Raw genomic sequence first — 19,048 nt, 5'->3', positions numbered from 1 at the left:
ACCTGCTCGAGCCCAATCACATATATACCACTTTCATTTCATGACTGAATGCTGCTGTGCACAATCCAATTTACAGCTAAATGGGACAGAAAGCACCCAGTTCATGACAGGTGGTGCAGGTCACATGGTGACTTGATGACCCACAGTCAAACATTGTTTCTACCAAAGCCCAGTAACAGGCCAAGAGCTGTCTCACAAAATGAGAGTAGTTATCTGAAGAAGATGGGAGAGCCTTGCTCCAAAATCCTAGAGGCCTTTGCTGTGATTCACCTATGGGAGCCTGCCAGAGGCTCCCAACAACATCCCTATCTGCCACTGACCCCTCAATCTCATTGGATCTGCTGGGTCGTATGGCCCAAGTGGCAGAGCAGCTTGCACAGCAGCCTGGACTTGTTGCAGAGCCTTCTGTTCTGGACCCCACTCAAAACTGGCAGCCTTTCTGGTCATTCGATAAATGAGCTGGAGTAACACACCAAAATGAGGAATGTGTTGCCTTCAAAATCCAAATAGGTCCACTAGGCATTGTGGCTTTTTCTTGGTTATAGGAGGGGCCAAATGCAGCAACTTATCCTTCACCTTAGATGGAATATCTTGACAGACTCCACACCACTGGATCCCCAGAAATTTTACTGAGGTAGAGGGTCCCTGATTTTTAGTCAGATTTATTTCCCATCCTCTGACATACAAATGTCTTACCAGTGTGTTTGCTGCTTCTTGCTCACTGGATCCAACCAGCATAATGTCATCAATGTAAGGGACCACTGTGATATCTTGTGGAAGGGAAAAGGATCAAGATGTCTCTGAACAAAATGAAGACACAAAGCTGGAGAGTTGATATACCCCTGAGGTAGGACAGTAAAGGTATATTGCTGGCCTTGCCAGCTGAAGGCAAATTTCTTCTGGTGGACCTTATGGACAGGAATGGAGAAAAAGACATTTCCCAAATCTATGGCTGCATACCAGGTATCTGGAGATGTGTTAATTTGCTCAAGCAATGAAACCACATCTGGTACAGCAGCTGCAATTGGAGTCGCCACTTGGTTAAGCTTATGATAATCCACTGTCATTCTCCAAGATCCATCTGTCTTCTACACAGGCCAAGTGGGAGAGTTGAACGGGGATGTAGTGGGAATCGTCACCCCTGCATCTTTCAAGTCCTCAATGGTGGCACTAATCTCTGCAATCCCCCCAGGGATGCAATACTGTTTTTGATTTACCATTTTTCTAGGTAGAGGCAGCTCTAATAGCTTCCATTTAGCCTTTCCCACCATAATAGCCCTCACGCTACCAGTCAGGGAACCAGTGTGGGGATTCTGCCAGCTATTAAGTAAGTATGCCAATTATGCATTCTGGCACTGGGGAAATGACCACAGGATGAGTCCGGGGACCCAATGGACCCACTGTAAATTAAGCCTGAGCTAAAACTCCATTAATACCTAACCTCCATAAGCCCATACTTTAACTGGAGGACCACAATGACATTTTAGGTCCCCAGGAATTAACGTCAGCTCAGAGCCAGTGTCCAGTAGTCCATAAAAGGTCTGATTATTTCCCTTTCTCCAATACACAGTTACCCTGGTAAAAGGGCAGCAGTCTCCTTGGGAAAGGATGGGCAAAAGATTAACAACATAAATTGTTTGTAGTGTAGCGTAGTGGGGTCCTTCCTCAAGGCCTTCCCAGCTTCCCCCTTCATTCATGGGGTTCTGGGTCTGTAAACTGGCTCAAGTCTGGAATTTGATTGAGGGACTGTGATTCTCTGTTTTCATAATTTTAATTAGTCTTTTGTCCACTCAACCTGGAAGTTTTCTGCTTATATAAATTAAGAATGCAGTAGGCTTCCTATAAATTTCACTTCTAGGAACACCATGATTAATTAGCCAATGCCAGAGCTTACACAAGTCAGATTATTCTGACTGCTTGCTTTGCCTCTGCTGTCCATTACAGTAACTATACCCACCTTGCCATTGGCAGTTGAGTGCCACCACTTGGTCCCTGCCATCTCAGGATCCAAGTATTCCCACTGCATTTAAATTTTATAGTTGAGTAACTGCAAGTCCCACTGTAAGATGTGGCATACAGAGAAGAGAAATCACAGAGCTCTTCAAGGACGTGGGTGCTGCACTCACAAATCTATTTTGCAAAGTTTTGGTGAAAGGTATGTCTTCTGGAGCCACGAGTTAGAATCCCTGAGTTTATTGTTTTCTTTCATCACTTTGTCCACTAAACTTAGCAACAACCAACCAACTTAATCATATTTTTTGGTTCTCCATATATGGTCGAAAGTATTATGTATATAGACAGTCTAGTCCTTCCACGTTCCTTTGCCTGCTTTTATCCTAGCCATGCTGGCAGCTGACTAGACGGTGCCCACCCAGTTTGAGAATGGGTCTGCCTCTCCCAGTCCACTGACTCAAATATTAATCTTTTTCGGCAATACCCTCACTGACAAACCCAGGAACAATACTTTACATCTTTAAATCCAATCAAGTTGACACTGATTAACCATCACATAAACCATTATTAATATTTAGAAAAGGTTTCACTTTCCTGAAAAACACAATAAATTTAGTTCATATATGACATTGTGCTTGAACTCTCATTATGGAGACTATGACAGTTGGAAATGTGGTAAAATTGCAATTATCTAAACTAAATTTTAAATTCATTTTTACATGACCTTTCAAATTCTTAAATTCCAAATGGGCTTGACTTGAGAAAAGGGTATAAATGTAAATATATAACTAGGCCTGGTTATAGAACTTAATAATGTAGTCTTTAGCAGAATTGAAAATATTCATTAAAAATCACACCTGAAGATGAGACAAGTCTATGAAAGGAAATATCTGAATAAATGTATAAGGATCTGAAAAAAGTTGACTAATTAATGTGTTGCCTGAAAAAAACTTTATAATTCATATGTAATGGTTTCAATAATGTTTTTAAAAGAATAATATTTTTCTTGTTGTTTAATTCACAATTATATTCATTTAGCAAACTTTCAAATGCACATGTTGCCAGGCTCAAATGCAAATGCTTCATTATTGTCATCTAAAAAGAAATGATTTTAAAAATTCAAAGTACAATTATTTGGCTGCTCCTGGAAATTTGAGCATTATTCTATCTCAAACATCTCAAAAATAGATAACACACACATAAAAAAGATAAAGCTGAGGTTATTTTGACCCAAGTAATGAATAAAACCTTAAGCTAAACCAGGAATATTTCTAACAGAACTTTTCTCTTTTCACATTATGTTCTTTTAATCTGTTTATAACTTTGAAAAGGCATATAAAAATAATTTATTAGAGTCAAAGTGTAATATTTCTGAATTTAAAAATAAAATAGCTATAACACACTAATGGTCCCTGAAACTTAGGCCTTAATACCTATCAAAATACTCTTTTGCTCATAAAGATGATATAAAAAGCTACTTAAAACTAATGTAGGAAAATATATTTTTCTGCATTTTTTACGTTTATAAACAACTAAATTTTAAAACTATCATTACTTCAAATTTATATATCTTTACATAGAAAGTCACTTCAAACTTGGCAACTGCCTTAAATTCTAAAGTGTTTACATAAGCATCTAACTGGAGAAAATTAAGAAATCTAAACTATTAACAAATTTAGAAATTACCCAGAACTGAATTTTAGTATATATTTTTGTTGTTGATGTGAAGTGAAATTCAGAAAAAAAAAATGGTATCGGGGATAATTTCCATCACATTACTCTCTTCCTCCCTCTCCAGTATGTTGTCATCATTTTTGCCAAATGATTGAGTGGCATTCATGTACTGAACCCCCAAATGACCCAACTGACTATTTAGTACCTTTTCATTTTTTTCTCTTTTTATATTACACAAAGAGGTCAACTAATTTTAACCAAATGTAGATGTTAAAATTAACACCGGCATAAATCTTAGTTACAAAAAGCAACAATATCTTTCAATACGATCAGTAAAAAGTATTAAAACCTGTTGCAGAAGGCATTAGTCACAGAGGTCGGGAGTAAAATTACAGATGCTCTGTGTGATAGTCAGCTGCCTGCTACTCATTCCCTTGTATAATTATTTACTCTCCTTGAACGTGGGCTGGACATAGTGACATGCTTTTAACAAACAGAATATAGCAAAGTGATGGGATGTCATTTCCAAAATTAGGTTATAAAAGACTGCGACTTTTGTCTCTCACTACTCTCCACTTGAAGCAGGCTCTCATGTTGTAAGCTGTCCCACAAAGAAACACATATATATGGTGGGTAACGGAGGGAAGCCTTTGGCCAACAGCCAGTGAGAAACTGACACCCTCTGTCCAATAACTGGGAAGAAACTAAACCTTGCCATGAACACTGAGTGAGCTGAAAAGCCGATCCTACCCCACTTGAACCTTATCATGACCATACCCTCAACTGACATCTTGATAGCAGCCTTGTGAGGGATCCTAAGCCAGAGAGCACAGTTAAGATGCACCCTGGACTTCTGACTCAATGACACTGTGAAATAATGAATGTGCATTATTTTAAGCTGCTAACTGTTAGAGTAATTTGTTATACAGCAATAGGTAACTAATATACTCTGCCTTCTAAAAATGTGTAAGTATTTTAAAAATAAAGTTTATTTTAATATAAGGCAAGTTGTGACGTTATCAAGATATTTTTTAAAAGCATTATGGTATTACAAAGAATGATGATTTCTGACAAGCAATATTATTAGGAAGGAGATTGTAAAAATAAGGAAAAGTGGAAAAGATTAGAAATTATGTCAGGAAATCCATATTTTAGGGAGAAAATTATGGTCCAATTATGCACACTGGATTAGAAGTAAAAGAGAAAATAAGTAGGATATTAAAAGGCCATTGCAAAAGTACAGATGAAAAAGAATAGGAGTTTAAGCCATAAGGCATTGGCAGTAGAAAAAGAAATAGGGAAATGGCCATGAAGTGCTTGGGAGCAAAAGTGGTGGGTTCTGGTAAACAAAATACTATGAGGAAACAAATAAAGAAGGAAGCTGAAGATGGCACTAAGATGTTCAGCCCAGTTGATTTGGAGAAATGTTGCCATTATAAAACAAAGAAAAGAGCCCAAGTGGAGGAACAACGTAAAGGGACAAAGTAAGTTTGTCTGAACTCAACTTGCTTGTGTAACAGCAGGATAATATGTTCAGTAGTAAGTTATCACTTTAAAATACAATTATGATACTTAGGAACAAAGTCAGAACTGCAGGTACAGATTTGGGAATAATTAACTTAAGGATGGTGGTTAAAGCCATAAAAAGAAATTAGTTAGCCCACTCAGTGCTTAAAAACCTCTTGTTCCTCTCCACTACCCGCAGGATAAAGTATAAAATCATTAGCTCCCCACTTATCCAACCTCAGCTGCTGCACACTCCAACATACACTCGACATTCCAAACACACAAAATGACTAACAGGTCTCCCAAGATACCATCCATTTCCGTGCCCTGTGCCTGAGTCCTTGCAGTTTTTCCTTCCTGAAACGCCTCCTCCCCACTAACTCACTTAGCCTTCATGAAACTTCAGATGTCACCTCTTTTGTGCTTCTAGAACACATATTCCTAATCACTGTAAAGACTTTATCACATTTTACAAGTTTTCTTGCCTTTCTTTCCCCAACACACCAAAACTAGGGCAGAGATCATGACTTATTAATTTGGTATACCCAGTGGTGACTTGAATATACATAGCACAAACTCAATGTTCAAAGCCAAGATAATTATTGGAGAAAAAAAAAGAAGGAAAGGAGGAAGATGGAGAGGCTTAGAAGAAAAAGTTGGAATAATTCTCCTTTAAGAGGCAGATCAAAGAGGAAGAAATGAGGGAGACTAAAGAAACAAAATAGGTACTTGTATTTTAAAAGGATGGTATCTCCTAATATCAAATGCAGAGTTTTCTTCCATCGCCACTCTCAAACTAGCTAGACCTTTATCATTTCATTCTTTAATATAGTAAAATTCATCTTCTGTAACATTTGAAAGATTTTCTTTTATAAAAATCAGAAAACTTCTATCAAATCTACTAGGAATTGGCACTGTGCCTTAAAAACACTCTGCTGTACTTGGGAGAGTTGCTGACTAATAATTTAATAGTTTTTCCCTAATGCCTCCCATACTAAAGAGTCATAAAACATAAGCCCATCATTATTTCACATCTTTTTAAGATTCCTAAATTTGCCTCACATTATTTCTTAGTACACATTGATGTAAATTCTTACGGCAACCTAAATAATTATCTTCAATAATATGTCCTGTTGGTCAAACAAGATCCTTCTCCCCCAACCTTCCACGTATTTAAGACCTTTCCCCAAACCCAGCTGCATTTTTGCTCTTCAGCAGTTTTATAAAACTGGGTAGTTGAAATGTTATCCTGCACACAGACCACTGTCTTTACCACAGCCATTACTTGCCACAGTTGGCTATATAAGGAATAGTGCTTGTTCCGGACGCTACAGCTAGCACGTGTCAGATTTATCTTGCTTCAGTATTTTATTTTTGATGGAAATTATAATAACTTGGTTGTTACTCTAAACTCTTTCCTTCCTAAGGTCACTAAGCACCAAAAACAGGTTAATGCATGTGGTTTTGGGTTTTTTTGTTGTTTCTTTAATAGTTTACACACTACTATAAAATTTTGTTTTACTCCTTAGAGAAAATGTAACATTTTTCCAGTATAGGAGACGCTCTCTTCTTCTAAGATTAAAAATAATAATAAATTATGCCATTCTTCACCTGACAATACATCCCCAAGACCACTTACCCTTAATGCTTGTCAAAAAAAGATTGACAGTAGAGAGTTATTTTTATGATTTTATGGAATAGATTTGCCTTAAAATCAGATGCCATATAGTAAAAATAAAAATAGTATCTGTTGAACACTTAGTAGGTGCCAGGCAATGAAATCCTGGGCCTCAGAGAGGTCAAGAGGCATCCCCATGGCTGTGCAATTAAAATGTGTGGCAGAAAAAGAACTCAAATCTAGGATCTCGCTTCAAGGACCAGGTCTTTAACCACTGCTTTATAACCTGCAAGATCTGAATTTCTATAACACCTTATGATTTAAAACAAAACTTTAATACATTATGATCCCCAAAACACCAGTGATGTCAGAGCAGACATTTGTAATTAATAAGTGATGAAGTCAAATTTGCTAATTTCAAGGACCATTTTTATGAATTTTCACCATGGATTCCAGGAACTTCATGAACATATTTCAAAAGACATTATCATAGAAACTGAAAAAAAAATAGTATTGAAATGGAATTCTTTATTAGAGTCCTCACAAGTGACTCATTTATCACTGTATTTCTGATTCAGTTAAGAGTATATATATTTTGGCAGCAATCATTGCTAAGAACTCTCTGAGCTGGTACAAAGTGTCCAGTTGAGCTGATGAGTTTTCCGCCTACGAAGAGCATCTCCTGGGATTCAATATCTCACTTGTTGGCTCCAGCCATAGGCCATGTCTTCCCCTAAATCCTGTAATCCAACACTTGCCTCCCCTCTTCCTTCAAGGTCTAATTCCCTAAACATCTAGAGAGAAAAGGAAACCCCCTCATCCATTTCACTTGCAGGGAACACTTTATGTCAGACAAGGGGACAAAAAGTTCATAAAGCTTATTCTAAAGAGGGTCACATGTTAGAGGACAAAAGTAGTTCAAGAAATACCACTGTGCACCTGCTCGCATTTCTGCACATAGTAGGTGTGCGATAAGAGTTGGTTGATGAAAATTGGGCCCAGATATCTTCCTTAGGCCTATCATACTCCTTCTAGCTCTTTCTTGGTGTTTCAAGTGGCTAGGTAAAATTTTTATTTTTTAAAGAATTAAGAGGGAAGATTCTGGGCTACAATTCCTAATGATGAAAATTAATTTAAAAGGCACACGGGCTGACACAAAGACAATATATTAACACAATGCAAAATTCCCCCAGGGAGAAATCTCCAGGAGGTTTGGCAAGATCTCTAGTTTAAGATTTCTCCTGGGGGCTGCAGGATGGACTCAATCCTGGCTTTCAGCTACATGCCTTATTTGCTGGTGACTGGACAATGACAGACCCGGAGACACCTCGGGCTACCCCAGGTCCTACTGAAAAGCACACTTTCCTTTTTTTTTTTTTTTTTTTTTTTTTTTTTTTTTTTTTTTTTTTTTTTTTTGAGACGGAGTCTCGCTGTCGCCCAGGCTGGAGTGCAGTGGCCCGATCTCGGCTCACTGCAGGCTCCGCCCCCCGGGGTTCACGCCATTCTTCTGCCTCAGCATACCGCGTAGCTGGGACTACAGGCGCCCGCCACCTCGCCCGGCTAACTTTTTGTATTTTTAGTACAGACGGGGTTTCACTGTGTTAGCCAGGATGGTCTCGATATCCTGACCCCGTGCGCCCGCCTTGGCCTCCCAAAGTGCTGGGATTACAGGTATGAGCCACCGCGCCCGGCCGCACACTTTCCTTTTCAAACCATGCCAGGAGATGTGAGAGCTCTCCAAGGGTCCTGTGTCTGCAGCGACCACCAGAAATTTGTAGATGTTTCTGTCGGGGCTTTACTGTCTATAGTTACAAGACAGCTAGCTGAGCCATGACCACTTATTTCACAGTGAAGTGGATGCCTTTGAGGGAACTTGCTTTAGAAATCGACAGGCCTCCATGTTCACTGTAGTTATGCAGTCTCATCTGCTGCTCAAGGAACACAATTTCAGAATGAGAGAGTTCATCTCAGTGCAGGAGAAAGGAGCAGAAACGGAAGCTGCAATTTTTAATAATAATTTTCTCCTTTCTTCCATCAAAGACGCCTAACTGCTTATCAGAGCTTCTGATCAGCATGAGATACCATTACAGAATTATCAACTGAGTGGATATAATTCTATTATGGAGGAGTTATTTGACAGATGAGTGAGTTCATGTCACCTTATCATGAATAAATATTAGATTTTTGTTAGACTTTTTAAATAATTGGAACATCTCAGAGATTCTTTACTATATTCTCAAACTTCAAGGAGCCCAGGAATGCCAAGCTGCCTCCATCAGCACAGTTAAAACAAGGCCTTCTACATTTAAAATTGCTGGTAAGCTTTCTGAATATGAAAGAAATGCCTTTTGTGTGGAGAGCCAAAAGCAAGTATAATCCAGATGTGAGCTGAAGCTATCATCTGCTTTATGATTTTCTCTAGCCTCTATCTCATGTCTAGGGGAAAGGCAATCCCTTCAGGCAGAATTTTGCCGAATTTGCCAATTTTGCCTGTATTCTGTTACCTCTAATTCTGATTTCCTCTCCTGCTAAATTCATTGTTAACTGTGTTTGACCCAAAATATTTATTCTCTCCTCTCTGCTCAGCACAATCTCAGATATTATAACACTTTTTCTCTGATTCATCAAACACCATTTGATCAAGAAATTTGTGTATATGACAGATACTGCCGAAGGTATGTGTGGAGCAAGATGCCTGTGATGACAGCTCCTGACAAGAAACACCAAAAAACTGAGTATGGACAATCCTTTCATCATCCCTCTCCTAGGTTTCCACTCTTGAGTTCTCTACTGTCCACCACTTGGTATTGTTTTTCTGACTCTCTCTTTTTCTCTCCTGGGTTTACTCCCACCTTCAAATAACCACTTATTTCTGATGCTGAGCAGTCCAGCCATCAGTATCCTTCAAAACCATACCCTGGAGTGCTCTTGCTTCCCAATATAAAGAGGTATCTCAAGGTGTTTGTTAAAAAACGCTCATCTATGTAGGAGAAAAAGCTTGCCACTCCCTTGGGGCAGAGCAGCGACCTTCAGGGTAACTTGTAAACAGCTCTGTTTTCCACTCTGTTCTAAAAGAGTTTTGTCAATCAAACAAAATGCAGGTGTTAACAAAAAGTCAACTCAAAAGTGCAATATAATTCCTTGACAATCATACTATTGTAATATCTGTCTTGGTAAGTATAACCTAAGCCAACAGCTGAAATAATTTATTCATTTATAATAACATTATAAACCATGACTTAAAAAGAAAAAGCAATGTAATCTGGCTATTCACTTTTCCTTAAATGGCTACTTTTTTTAACCTTAAAACAGTGGTGCGTTTGTCATGCCTTTAATCAGATTTCCATAATATTTCTGTGAAATGCAAGATTTAAGCCAGAAGTAAACTACAGAAAACCAATTTATTTTATTATTTATCATTAACTAAATCATATTATACAATAGCTATAAAAGTAACAGCTTTCTTGAGCTTAATTCTACCAGCTGATGATATGTCTAAATATTATGGGTTTCTATGTGGGGTCGAGGGTGCATGCACATGTGTGGGTACGTGTGCACGTGCATGTGTACTGAATTCATGTGGTGGCACGTGAACATTTAGAGTGTTAGCCAAAAGTTGTATTTTTACGGTTTCTTTATTTTACTAAAATCAAACGAAAAGATTATTTGGTTAAAGTTTTGCTTATCATACCTACTTGTATTATCTAATACAACATCCTCCAGTAGCAAAGATGTCATTAAAAGATGACATCTTTTAATTAAATATGATGCTCATATTGGACCTAAACAAAAGAGCATTCTAAAGCTATCTGTTTAGGATAAAAATTTGGTGAATAAAATCAACATTGTTGCAGAACTGCAATGTTTGCTCATACCACAAAAATTGTAATTTTCTTGAACAGCATGCATTTCAATTAATATTTATGAAGTCCTCAAATGTGCCTCTTAACTGAAGCAAATTTTGTATTCATAATGGTCTCCCACAAAGGCTTTGGCCAATAATAATACAATACTACATGTCTCAGAATTTACAAGCATTAAATTAAAATGTAACTATAGTTTATAACATGCCAACGAAGCATACCAAGTAGACAAGCATAATCCAGAGGATTATATCAGTCTAGTATTTGGCTATTCAGGGATTTGACATCCAAAATTTGTGTGTGGGAGAAGCAACTTGAGAGCATATTTCATTCAGAACCATTGCAAAAAGTACAGGTAGAGTTCTTGTCACCTCACAACTTATCTTTATTATGTACATACCATGAAACCCACCAGATGCAGGGTCTAGTGTTTTAGATGCAGCAATAATTGCAACATAAGCAGAAACTTTAAAATGTAGATGAATCCAACTGTAATATATTAATATTAAATTGAGATATCTTACAAAATATTTTTTCGGAAGGTCCTTTGACAAATGTTTCATACAGCTAACTACAGGATTCCATTATCACAAAGAAAAAACTATAGACTCTATATTCCTAATACATTCTTAATACATCCAGAATTCATCCATTTTTTGCCACTTCGCTGATAGGCTAAATCATCATCTTGGCTTGCGTCTCCTACTTCTACTGTTGTGCATTCCCCAAAGTCTATTATTAACACAGCAGCCAGAATCATCTTTTAAAAGTCAAGTCAGATCAGGTCACTCCTTTGATCAAAATCTGCAACTGGGCTGGATGCAGTGACTCACGCCTGTAATCCCAGCACTTTGGGAGGCAGAGGAGGGTGGATCACCTGAGGCCAGGAGTTCAAGACCAGCCTGGTCAACACGGTGAAACTCCGTTTCTACCAAAACTACAAAAATTAGCCGGGCATGGTGGCACACCCTTGTAGTCCCAGCTACTCAGGAGGCTGAGGCAGGAGACTCGCTTGAAACTGGGAGGCAGAGGTTGTAGTGAGCCAAGATCGAGCCACTGCACTCCAGCCTGGGTGACAGAGTGAGACTCTGTCTCAAAAAAAAGTAAAAAATAAAAATAAAAAATAAAACATGCAACTGATTCCTTCTCACTGCTAATAAGAGCTGGACAAGGTCCAACATAGTCTACCTGGCCTCAATTCCTACTTCACTCTTCTTTGCTTACTCTGCTGGCATCCACAGCAGTCTCCTCCAGATCCTGACACTCGCTGGACAGGCTCCCACCTTGAGAATTTGCTGTACAATTTCCTCTGCCTGAAATGCTCTTTCCCCAGGTATCCTCTTGGCTAACTCCCTTACTTCTTTAAGATATATTTGATCAACCTCACCTTCTCAATGAAGGCCCCTTCACTATTTAATATAGCAACATGCCAAGCCCCAAGCCTCTTCCCCTCGCTGTACTCTTGATCCTGTTTATCCCATTTCAGTTTTCCCACAGTTATTTTATCGCCTTTTAAAAATTTATATATTATATATTATTTATCTTGAATGTTAGCTCCTTTTTAGTTCACTAATGTATCCCCCCACACAAATTTTTTTTCTTTTTTTTAAACAGAGTCTCACTCTGTCACCCAGACTGGAATGCAGTGGTATGATCTCAGTTTAGTGCAACTTCAGCCTCCCATAATCAGGCAATTCTCATGCCTCATTCTCCTGAGTAGCTGGGATTACAGGCATATGCCACCATGCCCAGCTAATTTTTGTATTTTTAGTAGAGACGGGAGTGTCACCATGATGGCTAGACTGGTCTCAAACTCCTGGCCTCAGGTAATCCACCTGCCTTGGCCTCCCAAAGTGCTGGGATTACAGGCATGAGATGCCTGCCGGCCCTAATGTATCCCATTTCTAAATACGCTGGGCACTCCATAAATATTCATTGAATGTTGAATGAATGAACATGTGATATGAATGCCACATGAGAAAGCTTCTCGTCACCAACACAGACAGTATAAAAGCTTCATGGAAAAGAGTTGTTTATATCACTAAGTATTCAAACCTAAGTAAATGATATAAGATGGCCCTCTATAAGTGCCAACAGACATCCTGAAATATCCTTCCGGAAACTAAGAATAATTTACTCTCTATGCATAATTTCTGATAGCCTTATAATTTTATAATTTACCATGGAAAAAACAGACACTAGGATCCCTTGGATACTGATATGGTTTGGCTGTGTGCCCACCCAAATCTCATCTTGAACTGTAGCTCTCATAATCCCGATGTGTTCCACTGGGAGGTAACTGAATCATGGGGCGGGTTTTTCCTGTGCTGTTCTCGTGACAGTTAATAAGTCTCAGGAGATGGTTTCATAAAGGGCAGTTCCCCTCAACAGTGGAGGACATGAGCAATAGGCTTAGGATGATGCATACGTGAGGCCCCAGTAGTCTGAAAATGTGCATAAGATGTATCTGACACATAGTTCAGCCATTAAAAACAGTCCTGCTAAGTTACTAAAAGGATAATGTCTCAGGATTTGCCTAAAACTTTTGTCCTTACAGACATTCTTTCCTATATTTATTCTTTGCTCATTTTTAGGTAATATTTTCTGTTTCCCATAGAATAAGGCCAGGGTATTTGCCTATCTTGCAAGACACAACCCATAAATTGCATCTAATTTTCCCAAGGAAGCAACCCAGAAGCCTGAACTAAACAACACCCAGAGCACAGATGAACCAGGCACTATCACACATTTTATCAATTCTAAACATTTTTCTCTGAGAATATTAAATCATTTTGATGCAACTCCCCCAGAATTATCTCAAATTACTTTTTCAACTAAAATTATTTACAAATATCTGCTAGATGTACATAGTACAAAAGTATGATAGTTACAATGGAAAATGCAAAAGTATTAGCAAGAACTATTTCTCTTCTTCTCTATGTATATTTTGTATTTTCCAACGTATTTAAACATAAAGTATATATTATTTTTATACTAGAAAAATAATAAAAACTTGTAAGATGTGATTATAGGGAGACAAATGGTTTTTGTATTGTAAGGAGTTCTAAGGTTCAAAACGTTGTCTCTTTTGTTCATTGCTATTGGTTTATGGTTCTTTTAATTAATGAGAGGAAACATTAAATTAGAGCCACTAATGAACTTGGAAAAAAACTATCTTTAAAAGAAACACAGCCCATAAACTAAAAAAAGAATTTAAAGTGTCCTGGATTTGCCATGAATCTTATAGTAAGTGACAAAGCTCAGTGGTAAAGGGTTCAATTCATCAAGAAGAGCTAACTATCCTAAATACATATGCACACAATACAGGAGCACCCAGATTCATAAAGCAAGTTCTTAGAGACCTACGAAAAGATTTAGACTCCCACACAATAATAGTGGGAGACTTTAACACCCTACTGACAATATTAGACAGGTAATCGAGACAGAAAATTAACAAACATATTCAGGACGTGAACTCAGCTCTGGATCAAGTGGACCTGAGAGATATCTACAGAACTCTTCAGCCAAAAACAACAGAATATACATTCTTTTTATCATCACATGACATTTACTCCAAAATTGATCACATAATGGGAAGTAAAACACTCCTCATCATATGCAAAAGAACTGAAATTATAACAGTCTCTCAGACCACAGCACAAACAAATTAGAACTCAAGATTGAGAAATTTTTCTCTCAAACCCATATAACTACATGAAAATTGAACAACCTGCTCCTGAATGACTCTTGGATAAATAATGAAATTAAGAAAGAAGTTCTTTGAAACTAATGAGAAAGAGAACAACATACCAGAATCTCTGGGATGCAGCTAAAGTACTGTAAAGAGGGAAATCTATATCACTAAATGCCCACATGAAAAAGCTAGAAAGATCTCAACTTAACAACCTAACACCTCAACAAAAGGAACTAGAGAACAAAGAGCAAACAAACCCCAAAGCTAGCAGAAGACAAAAAATAACCAAAATCAGAGTCGAGCTGAAGGAAATAGACACATGGAAAACCCTTCGAAAAATCAATGAATCCAGGAGCTGGTTTTTTGAAAACATGAATCAAATAGACCACTAGCTAGACTAACAAAGAAGAAAAGAGAGAAGAATCAAATAAACACAATCAGAAATGATAAGGGGGATATCACTACTGACTCCACAGAAATACAAATGACCATCAGAGAATACAATAAACACCTCTATTAACATAAACTAGAAAAAAAAAAACAATTTCCTAGACAAATACACCCTCCCAAGACTGAACCAGGAAGAAACTGAAGCCCTGAATAGACCAATAATGTGTTCTGAAATTGAGGCAGTAATAAATAGCCTCCTGCCAAAAATAAAAGCCCAGGACCAGACGGATTCACACCCAAATTCTACTGGAGTACAAAGAAGACTGTATACCACTTCTACTCAAACTATTCCAAAAAATTGAAGAGGTAGGACTCCTCCCTAACTTATTCTATAAGGCCAGAATCATCCTGATACCAAAACCTGGCAGAGATACGAAAAAAAAAAAAGAAAACTTCAGGCCAATATCCTTGATGAATATCAATGCAAAAATGCTCAATAAAATACTGGCAAACTGAATCTAGCAGCACGTCAAATAGCTTAAGCCATGAGCAAGTTGGCTTCATCCCCAAGAGGCAAGGCTGTTTCAATATACACAAATCAATAAATATGATCCACCACATAAACAGAACTAAAGACAAAAACCACTTGATCATCTCGATAGATGCAAATAAAAGGCCTTTGATAAAATTCAACATACTTTCCTATTAAAAACTCTCAATAAACTAGATATTGAAGTAACATATCTCAAAATAATAAGAGCCATATATGACAAACCCACAGCCAATATCATACTGAAAGGGCAAAACTGGAAGCATTCCCCTGAAAACTGGCATAAAACAAGGATGCCCTCTCTCACTGCTCTTACTCAACATAATATTAGAAGTTCTGGCCAGGGCAGTTGGGCAAGAGAAAGAAATAACTGGTATTCATATAAGAAGAATGGAAGTCAAATTATATTTGTTTGCAGATAACATGAACCTATATCTAGAAAACCCCATCATCTCAGACTAAAAGCTTTTTAAGCTTATAAGCAACATCAGCAAAGTCTCAGAATATAAAATCATTATGTGGAAATCACTAGCATTCCTATACACCAACAACAGGCAAACAGAGAGACAAATCATGAATGAACTGCCATTCACAATCGCTAAAAAAAAGAATAAAATACCTAAGGAATACAACTAACAAGGGAAGTGAATGACCTCTTCAAGGAGAACTACAAACCATTGCTCAGAGAAATCAGAGGATACAAACAAATGGAGAAACATTCCATGCTCATGGATAGGCAAAATCAATGTTGTGAACATGGCCATACTGCCCAAAGTAATTTACAGATTCAATGCTTTTCCATTAAACTACCATTGACATTCTTCACAGAATTAGAAAAAAATACTTTAAAATACATATGGAACCAAAAAAAAAAAAAAAAAAAGGCTGACTAGCCAAGGTAATCCTAAGCAAAAAGAACAAAGCTGGAGGCATCATGCTACCCAACTTCAAACTATACAACAAGGCTACAGTAACCAAAACAGCATGGTACTAGTATAAGAACAGACACAAAAACCAATTGAACAGAACAGAGAACCCAGAAATAAGACCACGTATCTATAGCCATCTGATCTTTGACAAACCTGACAAATATAAGCAATGGGGACAGGATTCCCTATTTAATAAATGGTGCTAGAAGAACTGGCAAGTCATGTACAGAAAATTAAAACTGGAACCCTTCCTTACACCATTTACAAAAATTAACTTAAGATAGATTAAAGACTTAAATGTAAAGCCCAAAACTATAAAAACTCTAGAACAAAATCTAGGCAATATCATTCAGGACATAGATATGTGCAAAGATTTCATGACGAAAATGCCAAAAGCAATTGCAACAAAAGCAAAAATTGACAAATGGGATCTAATTAAACTATAAAGCTTCTGCACAGCAAGGAAATAATCACCAGAGTGAACAGTCAACCTACAGAATAGGAGAAAATTTTTTCAATCTATCCATCTGACGAAGGTCTAATATGCAGAATCCATATGGAACTTAAACAAACTTACAAGAAAAAAACAAACAACCCCATTAAAAAGTAGGCAAAGGACATGGACAGACACTTCTCAAAAGACAACATACATGCAGCCAATAAACATATTTTATAAAGCTCAACATCACCAATCATTAGAGAAATGCAAATCGAAACTACAATGAGATACCATCTCATGCCAGTCAGAATGTCAATTATTAGAAAGTCAAGAAACAGATGCTGGTGAGAACGTAGAGAAAAAGGAATGCTTTTACACTGTTGGTGAGAATGTAAATTAGTTCAACTGCTGTGGAAGACAGTGTGGTAATTCCTCAAAGACCTGGAGACAGAAATACCATTTGACCGAGCAATCCTATTGCTGAGTATATATCCAAAGGAATATAAATCGTTCTGTTAAAAAGATGCATGCACATGTATGTTTATTGCAGTACTATTTACAATAGCAAAGTCATGGAATCAACCTAAATGCCCATCAATGATAGACTGGATAAAGAAAATGTGGTACATATACACCATGAAATACTATGCAGCCATAAAAAGGAATGAGATTATGTCCTTTGCAGGGACATGGATGGAGCTGGAAGCTGCTATCCTCAGCAAATAAATGCAGGAACAGACAACCAACACCACATGTTCTCACTTATAAGTGGGAGCTGATTGATGAGAACACATGGACACGTAGGGGGAAACAATACACACTGGCCACCTGTGGGGTGGCAGGGAGACTATCGGGAAGAATAAAATGGATGCTGGGCTTAATACCTGGGTGATGGGACAATCTGTGCAATAAATCACCATAGCACACGTTTACCTCTGTAACAAATCTGCACATCCTGCACATGTACCCCAGAACGTAAAATAAAAGTTGAAAGAAAATTACATATTCACCACTGCTTGTTCTTATATTAAACAGCATAGTACAAATGCTCAAAAAGTTATCTAAACTAGTTATTGGGAGGTGGCTGAAGTCAGAGCACTGAAGTAGACTGGAATATGCTGGCAGTGAGTCTTCTTACATTAGACTTTCCTAGCTCATAGAATTAAAAAAAAATGCATTGTGTATTTTAAATAGAAAAATATATATAAGTCACATTTTACTCTTGATCATTTTTACTTTTAATTAACGTTTTAAAGAATTTTAACTTTTCTACACAATAAAAAGCATTTCAAAACTTAAGGAAAAAGAGAGACAAAGCTTAAGCAGGATATGCATAGCATAAGCTCTAAAAGACATAAAAATGAGCATCCATAACAGTCCCCTCACTGCAGGTACACTGTGCTGGGTTTGCAGGACGTTTTAACTTAAAGGGCACTGAGTTAATCCCTTGTGCTCAGAGACCTTCAAGGGCTGGCAGGTGGAATTTCTCATATACAAAAACACTGTAACACAAGAGTGTACTTCTACAGTGAGAGGTATCAGCTTTCAGAGTCTACATTACCTCTGCTTCCTTCACCATGAATAATCATTAATGATCCATGGAACTCTCAGTAGGATTGCAGGTGTGCCTCTTTGTGCTAGTCAGAATGTCATATAATCAAAGAGCTGGAAAGGATCTTCAGGACTCACTAATGCAGTGCTTCCTTCTGGAAAATGAGACCCAGGAAGAATAAGTACTTTTTTCCTAAAATGTTCTATACAAAAAAAAAAAAAAATCATCAATGTATTAAGATAGTTTGCCTCTTAATTCCATAGCCTATGCTTCTATTATTGTAAAAGATTAATAAACTCCACACAGATAAATATATAATTTTCTCAAAGACAAGTCAACTTTAACATAACAACACTAATTCCAAAACTAACATATATACTTGAAAACTAAGATTGTGGAAGTGAAGACCTACATTATTGACTCAAATTTAAGAAAAATCTCCTATCCTTATACCAATGAAAATCCACCCCCCACCACCAAATAATCATCTTCCTTATTCTGGATTCAAATTTTAGCCTACAGATAAGAAGGATTTGTCCACACAGTACCAAACTCCATTTAATGTACCAAATAAGAATGTCATAGATTGGCCAGCTTTGAAATCACCAATTAATGAAGTGCTGTGAGAAGAGAAAATTGACATTTTTCTCAACTTGTTTTTGCCAATAATCAAAGCTACAATTGGGATAGTTAGTAACTCCATATTACCCTTTCTAGCACAAAAACAGACACGAAGTATAACAAGTTAGCACTTGGTTCTAATAAAGCATGTTTTCACTGAACCACAAAGTGAAGGATGGAAGGCATATAAGCTTCGCAAAACAGAGACCTGGGATCTAGCACTTGCTAGATGTGAGATTCTATGTTAGGTAATCTCTAA

At 37.4% G+C, this 19,048-nt stretch overlaps 1 long non-coding RNA gene across 1 annotated transcript in view; it reads right to left on the bottom strand.

The window, feature by feature from the left end:
• LOC117975810 (uncharacterized) overlaps positions 1–18,866 on the bottom strand; it is a 273,677-nt gene extending 254,811 nt beyond the window's left edge. The window contains exon 1 of the long non-coding RNA XR_010109751.1: positions 18,178–18,866. This is a non-coding gene — a long non-coding RNA (uncharacterized LOC117975810). The remainder of the gene's footprint in view (positions 1–18,177) is intronic.
• Positions 18,867–19,048: the final 182 nt, after the last annotated feature.

The sequence above is a fragment of the Pan paniscus genome, chromosome 15 (genome assembly GCF_029289425.2).
Source record: "Pan paniscus chromosome 15, NHGRI_mPanPan1-v2.0_pri, whole genome shotgun sequence".
Taxonomy (NCBI): domain Eukaryota; kingdom Metazoa; phylum Chordata; class Mammalia; order Primates; family Hominidae; genus Pan; species Pan paniscus.
Note: the sequence above shows the minus strand (reverse complement) of the source record. Positions and strands in the feature narration are given on the sequence as shown.